The sequence below is a fragment of the Bubalus kerabau genome, chromosome 3 (genome assembly GCF_029407905.1).
Source record: "Bubalus kerabau isolate K-KA32 ecotype Philippines breed swamp buffalo chromosome 3, PCC_UOA_SB_1v2, whole genome shotgun sequence".
Taxonomy (NCBI): domain Eukaryota; kingdom Metazoa; phylum Chordata; class Mammalia; order Artiodactyla; family Bovidae; genus Bubalus; species Bubalus kerabau.
In genome coordinates, this window is record NC_073626.1 from 129,332,834 (window position 1) to 129,349,820 (window position 16,987).

Sequence of the window (16,987 nt, forward strand, 5' to 3'; positions counted from 1 at the left end):
ATGGATTCTAACAGCTAGTGGACTATTATTGGACTACAGCATTCCTATCATGCTTATGCTCATCAATGTCACATTTTTCAAGGAGATTTTTGATGCCTTCTCTCCTCTAAAATCTTTTCCCCCTCTTCCCCTATTTTCGTATTTAAGTGATGACCTTCCTTCTGCCACTGAGACATATTCATCTTGAGAGAAATCATTTTACTCACCTTTCTGTTTTGTTGTTCAGTCACTAAGTCTTGTCCTATGTTTTGCTATTCCAGGGACTGTAGCTTGCCATGTGCCTTTGTCCAGGGGATTTCCCAGGCCAGAATACTGGAATGGGGTGCCATTTCCTTCTCCCAGTTACCTTCCTGACCCGGGGATCCAACCCAAGTCTCCTGCTTTGGCGGGTGGATTCTTTACCGCAGAGCCACCAGGGAAGCCTATTTATATATATATATGTATGTATGTATATGTGTGTGTATATATATATGTATGTATATAACCTATATATATGTATGCATGTATATAATATGTATGTATGTATGTGTGTATATATATATGTATGTATATAACCTATATATATATGTATGCATACAACATAATATGTATGTGTATATATATATATATATATATATACACATACATATACATATATTTGTTGGCAAGTTCAGGGCGCGTGAAGGGCTTCCCTGGTGGCTCAGTGTTAGAGAATCTACCTGCCATTTCAGGAGACTGGGTTTGATACCTGGGTTAGTAAGATCCCCTGGAGAAGGGAATGGAAGCCCACTCCAGTATCTTTGCCTGGAGAATTCCATTGACAAAAGATCCTGAAAGGCTGCAGTCCGTGAGATCACGGAGTTGGACATGGTTGAGTGACTTTCACACATATATTCATATATTTTTTTTCAACCTTTGATCCCATTGCTACACATGAGCCCTTTCTGAGCCTAACACAGTTTCATATACAGTCCAGATAGATTATCCTTAAAACTCTAGACTCACACATGGAATTGGCTATTCAACATCTTCCTTTGAAAGTAAACTATGTACCTCAGAAATAATTTTAAACAAAATGTTTATAGAATTAAAAAATAAATAGTTGAATATATAAAATATGATCATACAATTCAATAATTTTCTAAAAAGACAATACTCTGTTTACCAGCATCATAGAAGTCCTTTTGTCTTTGCTAATAATCAACCCCCAAGTTAACAGTATTCTAATTTCTAATACAATAGGTTAGTTTGTTCTGTTTATATATATATATATAAACATGGGACTCCTACAGTATACTCTTTTATATCTATTTTGTCTTAACATTATTTGTGGAATGTGTTCATGATGTTTCAATTTCTAATTTCTAGTTTCAATTTCTAATACAATAGGTTAGTTTGTTCTATATATATATATAAACATGGGACTCCTACAGTATACTCTTTTACATCTATTTTGTCTTAACATTATTTGTGGAATGTGTTCATGGTGTTTCAAAAAGTTAAATTGCTGTGTAATATAGTACAAATGTGTCATAAGATATTGCTGATCATTGGTTAGTTTGCTTGTAGTTTCAGGTTTTATAATAATGCTGCTATAAAATTTCTTGAAAATGTCTTTTGGGGAAATTTGTGCCCACCCCTTGGAGAAGGAGATGGCAACCCACTCCAGTGTTCTTGCCTGGAGAATCCCAGGGACGGGGGAGCCTGGTGGGCTGCCGTCTATGCGGTCGCATAGAGTCAGACATGACTGAGGCAACTTAACAGCAGCAGCAGCAGTGCCCACCTCTATTTGGCAAATATCTCACAGTGAAATTCCTCAATATGTGTATATTTTGCTTTAGTAGATACAGCTAGACAGTTTTCCAATATGGACTCAATTTATACCCTCATTAACATAGAAGAACCATACAAAAAAGATCTTCACAATCCAGATAATCATGATGGTGTGATCATTAACAATCACCTAGAGCCAGACATTCTGGAATGTAAAGTCAAGTGGGCCTTAGGAAGCATCGCTACAAACAAAGCTAGTGGAGGTGATGGAATTCCAGTTGAGCTATTTCAAATCCAAAAAGATGATGTTGTGAAAGTGCTGCATGCAATATGTCAGCAAATTTGGAAAACTCAGCAGTGGCCACAGGACTGGAAAAGGTCAGTTTTCATTCCAAATGAAAGAAAGGCAATGCCAAAGAATGCTCAAAATACTGCACAATTGCATTCATCTCACACGCTAGCAAAGTAATGCTCAAAATTCTCCAAGCCAGGCTTCAGCAATACGTGAACCATGATCTTCTAGATGTTCAAGCTGGTTTTACAAAAGGCAGAGGAACCAGACATCAAATTGCCAACATCTGCTGGATCATGGAAAAAGCAAGAGAGTTCCAGAAAAACATCTATTTCTGCTTTATTGACCATGCCAAAGCCTTTGACTGTGTGGATCACAATAAACTGCAGAAAATTCTGAAAGAGATGGAAATATCAGATCACCTGACCTGCCTCTTGAAAAACCTATATGCAGCTCAGGAAGCAACAGTTAGAACTGGACGTGGAACAACAGACTGGTTTCAAATAGGAAAAGGAGTACGTCAAGGCTGTATATTGTCACCCTGCCTATTTAACTTATATGCAGAGTACATCATGAGAAATGCTGGGCTAGATGAAGCACAAGCTGGAATTAAGATTGCCAGGAGAAATATCAATAGCCTCATATATGCAGATGACACCACCCTTTTGGCAGAAAGTGAAGAGGAACTAAAGAGCCTCTTGATGAAAGTGAAAGAGGAGAGTGAGAAAGTTGGCTTAAAGCTCAACATTCAGAAAACGAAGATCATAGTATCCGGTCCCATCACTTCATGGGAAATAGATGGGGAAACAGTGGAAACAGTGCCTGACTTTATTTTTCTGGGCTCCAAAATCACTGCAGATGGTGACTGCAGCCATGAAATTAAAAGATGCTTATTCCTTGGAAGGAAAGTTATGACCAACCTGGACAGCATATTTAAAAAGCAGAGACATTACTTTGCCAACAAAGGTCCATCTAGTCAAGGCTATGGTTTTTCCAATTGTCATGTATAGATGTGAAAATTGGACTATAAAGAAAGCTGACAGCTGAAGAATTGATGCTTTTGAATTGTGGTGTTGGAGAAGACTCTTGAGAGTCCCTTGGACTGCAAGGAGATCCAACCAGTCCATCCTAAAGAAAATCAATCCTGGGTGTTCATTGGAAGGAATGATGCTGAAGCTGAAACTCCAATACTTTGCCCACCTGATGTGAAGAGCTGACTCATTTGAAAAGACCCTGATGCTGGGAAAGATTGAGGGCATGAGGAGCAGGGGATAACAGAGGATGACATGGTTGGATGGCCTCACCGACTCAATGGACATGGGTTTGGGTAGACTCCAGGAGTTGGTGATGGACAGGGAGGCCTGGTGTGCTGCAGTTCATGGGGTCACAAAGAGTCGGACATGACTGAGAGACTAAACTGAACTGAACTAACAATTTATGAGTGTGATATTGATATCATATATTGAAAATGTAACTTCTTTCTGCATTCCACAAGCAGTCTCTTCTGAAGTCATCTACTTTTTGAATAAGTGGTAAATTTAGTTTTCTGTTTCATTATTCATACCGAAAAGACTTGACAAATCCTTAACTCTTATTTTTCTCATTTCTGTTCTTTCTCGCCATTAGCAAATCCTGAAACCTCTCTTGAAAAATCATAAAGCACACATATACATATATATATATATAAAAATTGGTATACGTCCATATATTAGTACAACCACTTGCTCTAATCATTACTTCTTGCATGATTGCAATTGCATAATTGCCTACATATCCATTCCATCTCTTACAGTTGGTTCTCCACTAAGCTGCCACAATGATAATACTGCATTAGCCTTATCTTGTCCTAATTGGTGCCTCATCTCACACAAAGTAAAAAACTCTCACAATGGTCTATAGGCCTACTACTTTGCCCTTTGTTTCTACCTTGTATCTCTCCTGCCCTATTCCTCTTGCCAACTACACCCCTGCCAACACTGGCTTTCTTGTCATCATTCAAGTATAAGATGCATGGACTTATCTCTGGTAATCATACATGCTACCGTTTCCAACCAGGTGTGCTTCTCCAGGTACCCAGTCTTTTTGTAAGTGTTAACTCATTAAAATTTAAATATTAACCTCTGCTTTCCACTTGGCACTACCTTTTCCCTTATATTTATTTGTCTGTGTGAAAGTGAAGGTGTTAGTCTCTCAGTTGAGTCTGACTCATGGCAACTCCACCAACTGTAGCCCACTAGGCTCCTCTGTCCATGGGATTCTCCAGGCAAGAATATTGGAGTGGGTTGCCATTCCCTTTTCCAGGGGATCTTCCTGACCCAGTGATTGAACCTGGGTCTCCCACATTGCAGGAGGAATGCAGGAATTTATTTACCATCTGAGCCATTTGCATGAAGAAGTTATTTAAATAGTAACTATGTATTTATAATTCTACCAACACTAGAAAAGATATCAGGCAGAAGTATGACTTTGTTTTATTCAGCCTGTTTCCCAATTATCTAGATCAGTGCCTAAGATGAGCTAGGTGCTAATATAAAGAATGTGTGCATGCTCAGGCACTTCAGTTGTGTCCAACTCTTTGTGACTCCGTGGGCTGTAGCCCACCAGACTCCATTATCCATGGGATTTTCCCCACTAGAAAACTGGAGTGGGTTGCCATGCTCACCTCCAGGGGGAATCTCCCGGACCCAGGGATCAAAACTATGTCTCCTGAATTACAGGTGGATTATTTACTGCTGAGCCACCAGGGAAGACCGATAAAAGTATATTTGTGAATAAACGGATTTGTCAATAGGCTCCTCCATAAATAAGTAGTTTTTAAAATAGAGTGATAACCCAAAGACATATTGAAGAATTTAATAATTTTTAAAAGATGTTTAGTCCAAATTCTTCTCTTCAAGCTGAAAATCATGAAATAAATCCTTACAAATGTGAAGTAATATGGATACATTGGAGAAGGCAATGGCAACCCACTCCAGTACTCTTGCCTGGAAAATACCATGGATGGGGGAGCCTGGTGGGCTGCAGTCCATGGGGTCGCTAGGAGTTGGACACGACTGAGCGACTTCATTTTCACTTTTCACTTTCATGCATTGGAGAAGGAAATGGCAACCTACTCCAGTGTTCTTGCCTGGAGAATCCCAGGGATGGGGGAGCCTGGTGGGCTGCCATCTATGGGGTCGCACAGAGTCGGACACTACTGAAGTGACTTAGCAGCAGCAGCATGGATACATTAATCAAACATCTTAAAGGTTAAAAGCATTTGTATACCTAAAGAGTTAATTATTTGTATGAATTAATTATAAATTGAAACTATAACTTTTTGATTACTTAAGCTGTATTTGACATGATTTAATATTTCACAGTATTACTCAGTTACCCAGCATTGCAGCGAGACATAGGGATGACTGCTCTAAACTTCAATAACATTGTGGATTCTAACACATTTTTTACATTCGCATGGATAAATGCCAAGATTGGAGATTTTAGAAATAATATGTATATAGCAGTTATGCAGTCTAAAATTTCCTCAATGTGACCCACATTGGCACACTTGAGTTTTCAAATATTCAGTTCAATTGTGATATCAAATAGGAAAATCATTAGAGATTAAAATGTTATTTCTGTAGGGTTATTATTAATAAATATCCATGCTAAGTTACTCATTCAGTACAAGTTGGTCTAAAAAAAGCAAGACCTTTCCCTTCTATTCCTTCCTCCCCTGATTTTCTAATTTAAGATATTGCATATTTAGCAATGAATTTCTTCCCTTCATCAAATATGCATGTGAAATAACATGAAATACATATATTGGTCTCTGGCTCTACTCCTTGGCACGGGCCTCCAAAAACCTTTGTAAATTCCTAAGTGGTGAGAGAACTAGAAGCATCTTTTGTCCTGTTGAGGTGACTCTGGTTGGGTCCTGAATGGGCACTGGTCACCAGGAAGACCAAATAATTGTTAGATGCTTGATATTTTCAGCCCCACTCCCCATTTTCTAGAGAGGGGAGAGGGACTGGCTGGGAAGTTAATAATTGATCTTGTCTACATGAGAAAGCTCCCATAAAATCACCATAATATGGGATCTTGGGAGCTTTTAGGTTGATGAACATATTCGCATTCCAGAAGATGCACACTAACTCTATGGAGACAAAATCTCTGCACTCAGGACCCTTCGGGACCTTGCCCTATGCACCTCTTTGTCTGATTGTTCATATATATCCTTTATCACATCTCTGAATTCTGTGAGCTGTTCTAGGAAACAAAGGGCAAAAAGTCATGGGAATCTCTGACTTGTTGCCCAGTTGGACAGAAGTTGCAGGTAACCTGGGGACCAGCTACTGCAATTGACATGTAAATTTGAGGGGAAGTCTCAAGTGACTGAGCCTTTAACTTATGAGATTTGATACTATCACCAGGTAGATAATCTCTGAATTGAGTTAATTTGTAGGAACACCCTGCTGATGTCACAGAATCATGTGGTGTAGCCAAAATCCCTACATATCTGATGACTAAAGGGTCAGAAGTGAAGTGTTCTGTGTAGGAGTAGAAAAAGACACAGGAGGCGAATTGTAAGTGTTTCAAATGAAACACATTAAGATATGATGATGTTAAATCCTATTCTGGGCTCAAGCATAAGTCAGAGAAGTAGGACAGAACAGGAAAGGCTATTGAGGGGAAAGTTAGGATGTCATAGAGACTAGAATATCTAAAGAAGGGACAGACAAAAGGCCCAAGAGGCCAGCTTTAATTCTTCTGCAGGTAATGTGATGACAGGAAGGACTATGACATAATTCAACATGGTCATTAGTTACACAGAACTGACTCATCCTCAGCCTTGCCTTCATCAATCCTGAACACTTAGATTTTGAGCAAGTTACATCATCTCTGTAGCCTTTAATTCTTTGCTGTCTAAGGATAATGATTCTTATTTTGTGCTAGGATTAAGTCAGAAATGCATTAAAGCTTTGGTTACATGGTTACAAACTAAATAAATATTAGCTTTCTGCACTTTCTCTACAGATATTTTTAGAAACAAGTCCTGTTATAATGTTCTGAGTCTTCTTTTTTTTTGAGGGGTAGGGATAGGGTTTTTTGTCCCCAAAACAGGATGCTCTGTATCCAGCAGACACAGCCTTAGTATGTGATTTCTCCTCTCTTCTGACATTTCACAGACTAGTGAAGGACATGGGAGTAGTGATACTTAATGAATTTACATATTAAAGTTACTTTGGTCTCTGAAGGTGAAAGATTTCGTTGAAATTCTAGGTACAGCTCACTGGTTGGATGGAAATGGACGGATCTGAATGTATCAACCAGCTCCAGCTGAATTTCAAAACATCAAAGATCCATTGAACCTTCAAGTACATTTGCAAATGTATTTTCACTTAACTTGTTTTGAATCAAAGATAATTTAAAGAAAAAATTTAGCTAAGTAGTTTGAGTTCATTTACACTCATATCATCAAAATGCCATTTTGCAAGCACTTTAAACCATTTTGAATTCTTCTAATATGTTTAAAAGCATTGGGGAATTAAAAACTCCACGTCAATAAAAAAAAAAAAAAAAAGCATTGGGGAAAAAAAAAAGTATGTTTTATATTTACAAAAAAAGGAGATGACATACATTAACAAAAAAGAACACCCCCCCTCCCCAAGCACTTGATTCTTAGAATACACTTGATGTAGTTTCTTCTCAGTGGCAAGGTTAAATACATACCTCTTCCTCCAGGAAACAAAACAAAATTTCATTCCTTATTTTCTCCTAAGCTGAAAAAGAAAATTAGAATAGGAAAAAGAGGAGGTTCTTGCAGGGGAGGAGTTCATCCCCACCTCCCCTAACACCCTCTAAAGCCATCTTTGAAACTCCATGATTGAAGTAAAAAGAGCTTTTAGTAAACCAAAGTAGCTCTTCTATCAATGAGATCATTGATGCTAAGTTGCCCCAAAACAAACCTTCCAGAACCTGCACTGGAGGCCCCAATGTGGTATGTCTGGCATGTTTTTCTGTATTTTTGTGTGTGTATGTATGTGGAGTTATATACATAGCATTTATATATATTCTATATTTTATATTTCTGTGTATATGTATGCATATTTCTGTGAGTATTTAAATTTCAGTGTATGTGTATATTCATATACAGATCATATCATATATATATATACACATATATATATATGTAACTCACATACACAATCAAAAAATACATAGATGTATTCACTTTTGACATATATATATTTCTTTAGACATAATGCTATGGCACACTTAATAGACTACAGTATAGTTTAAGCATAGCTTTTATATGCTCTGGGAAACCAAACAATTCATGTGACTCACTTTATTGTGGTGGTCAGGATTTGCAATATCTCTGAGGTCTGCCTGCATATGGTCATCAGAAAATACACAGAAATGTTGATGGTGTGAGTCTTGTAGTCAGTAATTTTGATAAGAAGAGTGAACAGAGGAGCCGGAAATGCACCTTGCTGTCCAAAATGTGAGGTACCTCAGGAGGGAGGGCAGTGGAGGAAATGAGCTCAGTGGATGCCCACTTTCCGAAGATATATTAACAGGCAGGAAGAAGTGGTAGGAGTTTAAACAAAACTTGGGTCTTCCTGAAAACTTTGCCTCAAATGAGACTGTGAAATATATATAGGTAATGAGGTGAAGCCAATAAATATTAAAAGCATTTTAATAATTCCTATCCAAAGTAGAACCAGTTTGCTTCTTCTCTATCTCTAGTTTAGCCAGTTGTACAAACTGAATGTATAAAAATGAATTATGATTTGAATCATTTACATTGTTTTCTAATTCTGTCATCCTCTGCTTTACATTTGATTGCTTTTTTATTTTTTAATGTGATTCCAATAAATTAATTCTTTTGGAAATTTCTTTAGTTTGAAACATTTTGGCAAGTATTTTCTTCAGAGGCTGATCTTTCTTGTGCATTCTCTATATTCAGATCTGTCCATGTGGGAGGTTTAAAAAGATAAAACTTAGTCAAGACTTGAAGAGGAGTAGTTAATAAGGGCTGGGCAGATGTACTAGAAAAATTGAATAAGTTGTCCTTTCAGTGGCAATTCTTTATTAGTATTTGTACATTTAAAGCAAGTCAAACTATTTCTATACCTTGTGAATAACATGCAATAAAAAGAAGGGCTGAACAACACCATGCACACTTGTCTTGGATGCATGCACACTGTGCACACAATAGTATCAAAGTCTTTCGCATTCTTTGGATATTTTTCCCTAATCTCCTATATTCTGCATTATTATGAACTTCAGGTATATATATAAAAAGAGAATCAATGGATCTGACTCGGTTTTCAGTATCTTTTAAATGTTATTATTATTAATTAATTAATTAATGTTGTTTCTTGCTATTATTTTTGATTACTGTTATTTTGGGAAGTATACACATGCTGGAATGAGCTTCCCCATGATTCCAATGTTTACATCTTCTCTATCCAAGAGATTGAGACCAAATTCTCTTAGTTCCAACTCCATATTCCCATAGGGACTCATTATCTGGGTTCAGTGCCAGTCCAGACTTCTATGCTCAGAAGGTATGGATATCAAAAACCAACAGCAAGGCTACTGATGTCCTCTCCTGAGGTCTCACAAATGAGCTCACACATTTTCCTCATAAAACCTTGCAGGTGCATCCAAAGTTGTGTTGAAATGATTTTTATGAAGTCATATGGCTGTATTGTAGATCTGAGACCACAGTGCAGGTTTTCTGACTAGTCGATTAAAAGCTGTTTCTAGGAACCCATCCACATTGTGGATTCTCCATTTCTTGACTTGTAGAGTCTCATATTCCTTCATCCTTCTATATTTGTTCTTAATTTTTCATTTTTTGCTTCTATCTGTTCCTTTGGAGCTAAAAGTTCCCATGGTATAAGGTTGCATTTCTGCATCCCTTGGCATTTCTTCTTTTCCTCTTACACATAATTAATTTTACCTCTGCTAGGGATTACTTCACCTTCAAGCTCAGCCAAAGCCAGGCAGCACCTACACCCTAAAATAGAATTGCAAGAAGTCACATGAAGGCAATGTAGCTATTAGAAATATGATTCCTCAGGTGTGTCTGGATAATACTCAGATGTACCAGAACTTATATCAGCTGATACCAATGAAAACTGTGAGGTTTCAGTTGATTTTTGAAAACACACAGGACACCAAATTACCAAGGTAACTAGCTATTAGGTTGTTAAAAACCTGTGCAACATGCTTTGATACTACAGGATATACTGCAATATGCAAAATATAATGCATATTGCAATTTTGCAATATGCAAAATTGTTGGTTGGCTATTTAAGAGCTTCATGAGATTAAAGACTTTGGAGAGGCAAGGAAAAAATATTTCCCTTCTGGGCTCTATTTTTTTTTTTTTAATTTCAAGGAGGTACAATCAGAGTTAAAGAATCTTTGGGTTACAAGAAAACAGAATTATGAAAAATATATCATGAAATAAATGATGCATTGCTTTTTTTTTTGTACATTTTTGACAAAATTGCAGACTTAAAAGTTGCTAGACTACTACAAAGAATTACAGTATGTTTTTAACACAATTTCTCCAAATGTTAAAATATTTCTATATTTGTTTTGTCATGCTCCCTTTCTCTCTCCGGAGAGTGAGATAGATAGATAATATGATAAATAGGTAGAGATATATGTATACATATAGATATCTGTGTATATAGATGGATCTATTTCTTTTGACAGTAAGTCGCAAGGATGATGTTCTTAGAGTGTGAGTGATAGTCACTCAGTTATGTCCAGCTGTTTGCGACCCCATGGACTGCAGTCCACCAGGCTCCTCTGTCCACTGAATTCTCCATGCAAGAGTACTGGAGTGGGTTGCCACTTCCTTCTCCAATAATGTTCTTTACTAATAAATATTTGTATCTTCTTGACATTGGACATATCTTTTCTTACATAAAAGCCATGATTATCAAAATCCAGAAATTGCCATTGACAGATAGCATTATCTAACCTACACATGTTATTCTGATTTTACCCGTTGTCTCAATACTGTGCATTATAATCAAAGGAGATCACAATTAATGTGTTGCACTTTATTCTGGCTCTTTTTACTTTGGAAAAAAAAAAAGTTTTATTGTTGAATAGTTTTAAAAAAAAAGTGTTGCACTGTGTTGTAATGTCTCTTTGTTGTTATTTAGTAGCTAAATCATGTCCAGCTCTTTTGCAACCTCATGGATTTTAGTCCTCCTGGCTTCTCTGTCCATGAGATTTCCCACATGAGTACTTAAGAGAGTGGCCATTTTCTTCATCATGGGATCTTCCTGACCCAGGAGTTGAACCCATGCCTCCTGCTTGGCAGGCAGATTCTTTACCACTGAGCCACCAAGGATGCTTTTGTGTCTATACCAATACTTTCCCACCAACAGTGTAGGTGGGTTTCCTTTTCTCCACATCCTCACCAACATTTGTTATTTGTATTCTTCTTGATGATGACTATTCTGATGGGTATGAAGTAATATTTCATCATGGTTTTAATTTGCATTTTTCTGATGATTAGTGATGTTTTTCATGTGCCTGTTGGCCATCTGTATCCTTCTTTTGAAAAAAAAAAATTCTATTCAGTTCTTCCATCCATTTTTAATTGCTTTGTTGATGTTGTTTTTTAAAATTGAGTTGTATGAGCTGTTAATATATTTTGGATGTTAACACTTTGGTGATCACATCGTTTGCAGATATTTTCTCCCATAGAGTAATTTGTCTTTTCACTTTTTAGATGTTTTCCTTTGCCATGTGGAAACGTTTAAGTTTAATTAGATCCTATTTGTTTGGTTTTCCTTTCATTTATTTTGCTTTAAGAAAGAGATCCAAAAAAATATTGCTATGATTAATGTCAAATTGTGTTCTACCCTATTCATCTCCTCTAGGAGTTTTATGGCTTCAGGTCTTACATTTAAGTCTTTAATCCATTTGAATTTATGTTTGTGTCATGTGTTAGAATGTCCAAATCTCATTCTTTTACTGTCTAGCTTTCCCAGCACCACTTATGAAGAGACTGTCTTGTCTCCATTATATATTCTTGTCTCCTTGTCATAGATTAATTGACCATAAGTGTATGAGTTTAATTCTAGATTCATTTTTCCATCCCACTTATCTATGTGGCTGTTTTTGTACCTGAATTGGAATCTCAATTCTATCCCTTAATATCTCTATGATTGGGTGTATAATGAATCCAAGACATATTTTTATCATTTACAAAACAAGGATAATATACACCTCACAATAAGGTATAGGTGAAACCATTGTGAGAGAAATCTTTCATTGTTTTCTAGAGAAATACATCCAGTGGAAGAGAAAAATAAGCAGACAGAACTTTAGACTGAAAATTTGAAAATGAAGTGTTTAAAAAGCTAAATTATAGGATAATTTAAACTTTCTAGTTTAACAGAGAAAAGCCTTGCATATGTGGATTTGATAAACTTGATTTATAAAAAAATTGGAAATATTGTGAAAACTATTATTTAAATGTGATTGATTATATATATCTCTTAAATATGGTACTGAGCTTATTTTTATTTAAGCTATTATAGTGATTAGTTGGAAATATTATCTCAGTAGATTTCTATCCACCATGAATCCTTGATCTTAATGATGATCAGTTCAAGAAAGCTGTATGAGAATTTGTAAGTGTTGTAATATTCCAAAGTTGGAAAGAGTATGAAAAAATAGAATCTATTGTTATTGGTAGAAATAGGTATAAAGTATTTCATTCATTATCCATTCATTCAATTATATGAATGAATTCAATTACTGTGTTCTAAGAATTATGCTAAGAATTAGGGATACAAAAGTGAATAAGTAAAATCTTTGAACAAACATTTTTGAAAAAAGTTTAGAAAACATCTGCTAAAATCAAAAATAAGCATATCCTTCAGCACAGCAATTTCATTTGTAGAATTTAACCAAAGATATCCAGATAATTATATAAAGACATTCAGTACAGTGTTGTTTATCAAAGAAAAAAGTTTAAAGTTAATTTAACATTCACCTACAATAGTGGATAACTTAACCACCTTGTGCTACAACTATAGGGGCATAATATTCTAGAAGTAGTAAGAAAAATTAGGGGCATTTTATTATAAAAGGCAAAGAATGAACTGTATATCCTATAATATACATGTATATCCTATACTACACATGTCTGTCTCTGCCATGTCTATATTCTTTTATCCAAAATTTTATATAAGAAACTGTTAACAATCAATTCAGGAAGTTAGATGCATGGTCTAAGTGGGGATAGAGACATTTGCTTAGCACAACTTTTATTACTATTTATAAAGTTTTCAACATATGCATGCATTAATATTATTTAAAAATTAAATGTAAATCAAAAAATATGTGTTAATATTGCATGACTTAAAAGATTGTTCATTATTTTACCACATTCCTTATAAGGAGCTATGTGGTCAAGCTCTTACAGAATCTGTATAAGTTAAAACATGGGAACAAACCTATATGTATAACTGCTTTCCTCTTCAAATTTCCTGTAGAAAGATCCAATCCACATGAAAGGGAACTCTTTCTACCACTGCTGGAAACAAAGAGAACCTCCTCGAGAGATTTATCAGGATGTGACAGAGATGAGAGCAGACAAAGGGGAACAAGAGGCTGACTTCCTTAACAGTCAGGATGAACCAAACCGATGTGAGAACTGTCAGGGTTTCTCTCCAGCCCTTTCTCTGTCCTCACAAAGTTCCTTTTCTGCTTTCCAGTTAACGTTTTCTGAGTGAGACTTTTGTGTCAGATGAAAGGAATTCCTGAAGTTTTGACTCCATAGAGTTTTTACTGTTGTTGATCTTAAGCCAAAAATTTAGGTTAAACCTTTAGTGGAATAATTATAGGGTTCATATCTTTCATAAACACTAGGGAATAAAGGAAGACATGACAGATAGTAACACAGTAAACACAGAACATAGAAAAAGACAGAAAAATAACACTAAAAATGAGTTTTTTCATGTATATATATGATTTTATTTAAAAAGCATAACTGGATATTTTTTATGAATGTAGATGCAAAATTCAGAAATATTACCACCTAATCCAGCATGTCATGAACTACCCTGGTATCATATGGGAATGTAATTTCCTTCTGAGAAGCATGACATTTATTAATTTATTAATATTAATATGTTAAAGAAGGAAAAATTAAGCTGGATCAGTGTTTCTTATCAAGGAAATAGATTGCATTTGAGGAAAGTATTACCATGCACAGCAGAAATTTGGCATTTCTGGTCTCTGCTCAGGAAATGCTCATAGCCTTCTCCAGTTATTAACTTAGTCCCTTCACTCATATTGACTCTGAGACTCCATGGACTACAGGCCACATCCCTCTGTCCATGGGATTCTCTAGGCATGGATACTGGAGTGGGTTGTCATGGCCTCCTCCAAGGGATCCTCTCTCCTCAGGGATGGAACCCAAGTCTCCTGCATCTCCTGCATTGCAGGCAGATGCTTTACTATAGCCCGGGGAAACAATATTGACTTTCTTTTTGCACCACACTCAAATGTTCCTTTAAACATTCTGGACCTAACAGAAGCAGAAGATATTAAGAAGAGGTAGCAAGAATACACAGAACTGTGTACACAAAAGGCCTTAATGACGCACATAACTATGATGGTATTTCCACTCACCTAGAGCCACATCCTGGAGTGTGAAGTCAAGTGGGCCTTAGGAAGCATTACTTTTAGGTCTTTTAGGTCTTCTGCAATAGCAGACAGGTTCTCTACAAGTAGCACCACCTGGGAAGACCAAAAAAATTATACTCCAATAAAAATTAATTTAAAAATAAAACAATTAAAATCCATTCATTTGTTTCCCCTAAAGTCTTCATACAGTGGGAATAGTGAAGACTGTCTTTAGAAATAGCAAGAGAAAATACTTTCTTGAAGGTTAAATGGTGGAATTTGGACACATAAATACAATTGCATAAGTATAAAATTGTTATGTATATATAAGCAGTAAATAATTTTAAATGCAAGGAAAGGGAAATCCCAATGGCAGTATGAAGAAAAGCTTAATATAAGAAAGGGAACAATAATTTTGAAGACCTGTGTAAAGAAAATATTAAATTTTACTCAGGAACATAAAGAACATTGGAATATCTATGTCCTTGGATTCTCTCCCAAATGTAAATATTTTAAGAAGACACACTGTAGACGTGTCTGACTTTTAGTGACCCCATGGACTGCAGCCTACCAGGCTCCTCCGTCCGTGGGATTTTCAAGGCAAAGTACTGGAGTGGGGTGCCATTGCCTTCTCCAAGATGGGAATTTAGTATATAATAAAACTGGTATTTCAGTAATGATAGGACCTATAATTAAATCAATGTTTTTAGGTTAACTTCTCAGTGGACTTTTGATATTTCCTTGATATTTTGACAAAATAATTTTAAAATTTATCAGGAAGAAAAAATTCTGTAAAGTGGATAGTTTTATTTTAGTTCAGTTCAGTTAATGTCTAACTCTTTGTGACCCCATGCACACCAGGCTTCCCTGTCCATCACCAACTCCCAGAGCTTACTCAAACTCTTGTCCATTGAGTTGGTGATGCCATCCAGCCATCTCATTCCCTGTCACCCTCTTCTCCTCCTGCCTTCAACCTTTCCCAGCATCAGGGTCTTTTCCAATAAGTCAGTTCTTCACATCAGGTGGCCAAAGTATTGGAGTTTCAGCTTCAGCATCAGTCCTTCCAATGAATATTCGGGACTGATTTCCTTTAGGATGGACTGATTGGATCTCGTTGCTGTCCAAGGGACTCTCAAGAGTCTTCTCCAACACCACAGTTCAAAAGCATCAATTCTTCAGCGCTCAGCCCTCTTTATAGTCCAACTCTCACATCCATACACGACTACTGGAAAAACCATAGCCTTGACTAGACGGACCTTTGTTGGCAAAGTAATGTCTCTGCTTTTGAATATGCTGTCTAGGTTGGTCATAACTTTTCTTCCAAGGAGCAAGCATCTTTTAATTTCATGGCTGCAATCACCATCTGCAGTGATTTTGGAGCCCAAAGTAAGAATAATTAGGCAGTGTTCACCCTAGAAAATTCTAAATTATGTAATAAATATATATTAGGTAAAGCAGTGCTATATTATCCCAGAGGAAAGAACAGATTATAAGATTCAAAAACAGATTCAAATGCAATTTGAATATGAGAGAGGTGTCATTTTAGGAAAAATATGTTGTTAGAAATATTTATGTCAATATTCTGAAAAAAAAAAAAGTCCTATAGTAATAGTATAATCTTTGCCAAAATAGATTTTAGAAGGACTATATATTTAAAAGTAGTAAATAACAATCCAAATCTAATAGGGTAAAATTTAGAGTGGAAATAAATACACACAAATTTAGGATGTTAGAAAAGCTTTCCAGATTGACAGCCAAGTAAAAGCACAAATGAGAAAAAAAGATTGACAGATGTAACTGCCTATAAAGGTGATAGTTTTAAAATGGTAAATACAGACAACAAATTAAAGACCAAATATTAAACTAATAAAGGTAAATAATATTATTAGAAAACTGATGCACATATGAAAGCAAATGATTAATATATCTAATTAGAACATTTAATAAATCAATAAAAAAGATAATAACTAGTAAAACTTGAGCTGAAAGTATTAAAGGACTTATCATAAAAGTGAAAAATTCTCAAAGGTTTATGTGAAAAGAAATTTATCCTCACAATGATATGCTTTGTCTATCAGAATAGACAGACAAGACAGATGCTAGCTAAACAAATTGATGATTGAGGCATAGAGAGACACATAATAACCAGTATATATTAAACGAAAGCAAACATTCATATGTTTCTTTTTTATGAAGATTTAAACTGCATGCCTTTGTCTAAAATGTTTATCTCTGGTAAAGTATTCTAAGTAATTACTAGAAGAAGCAAAGAAATTATTT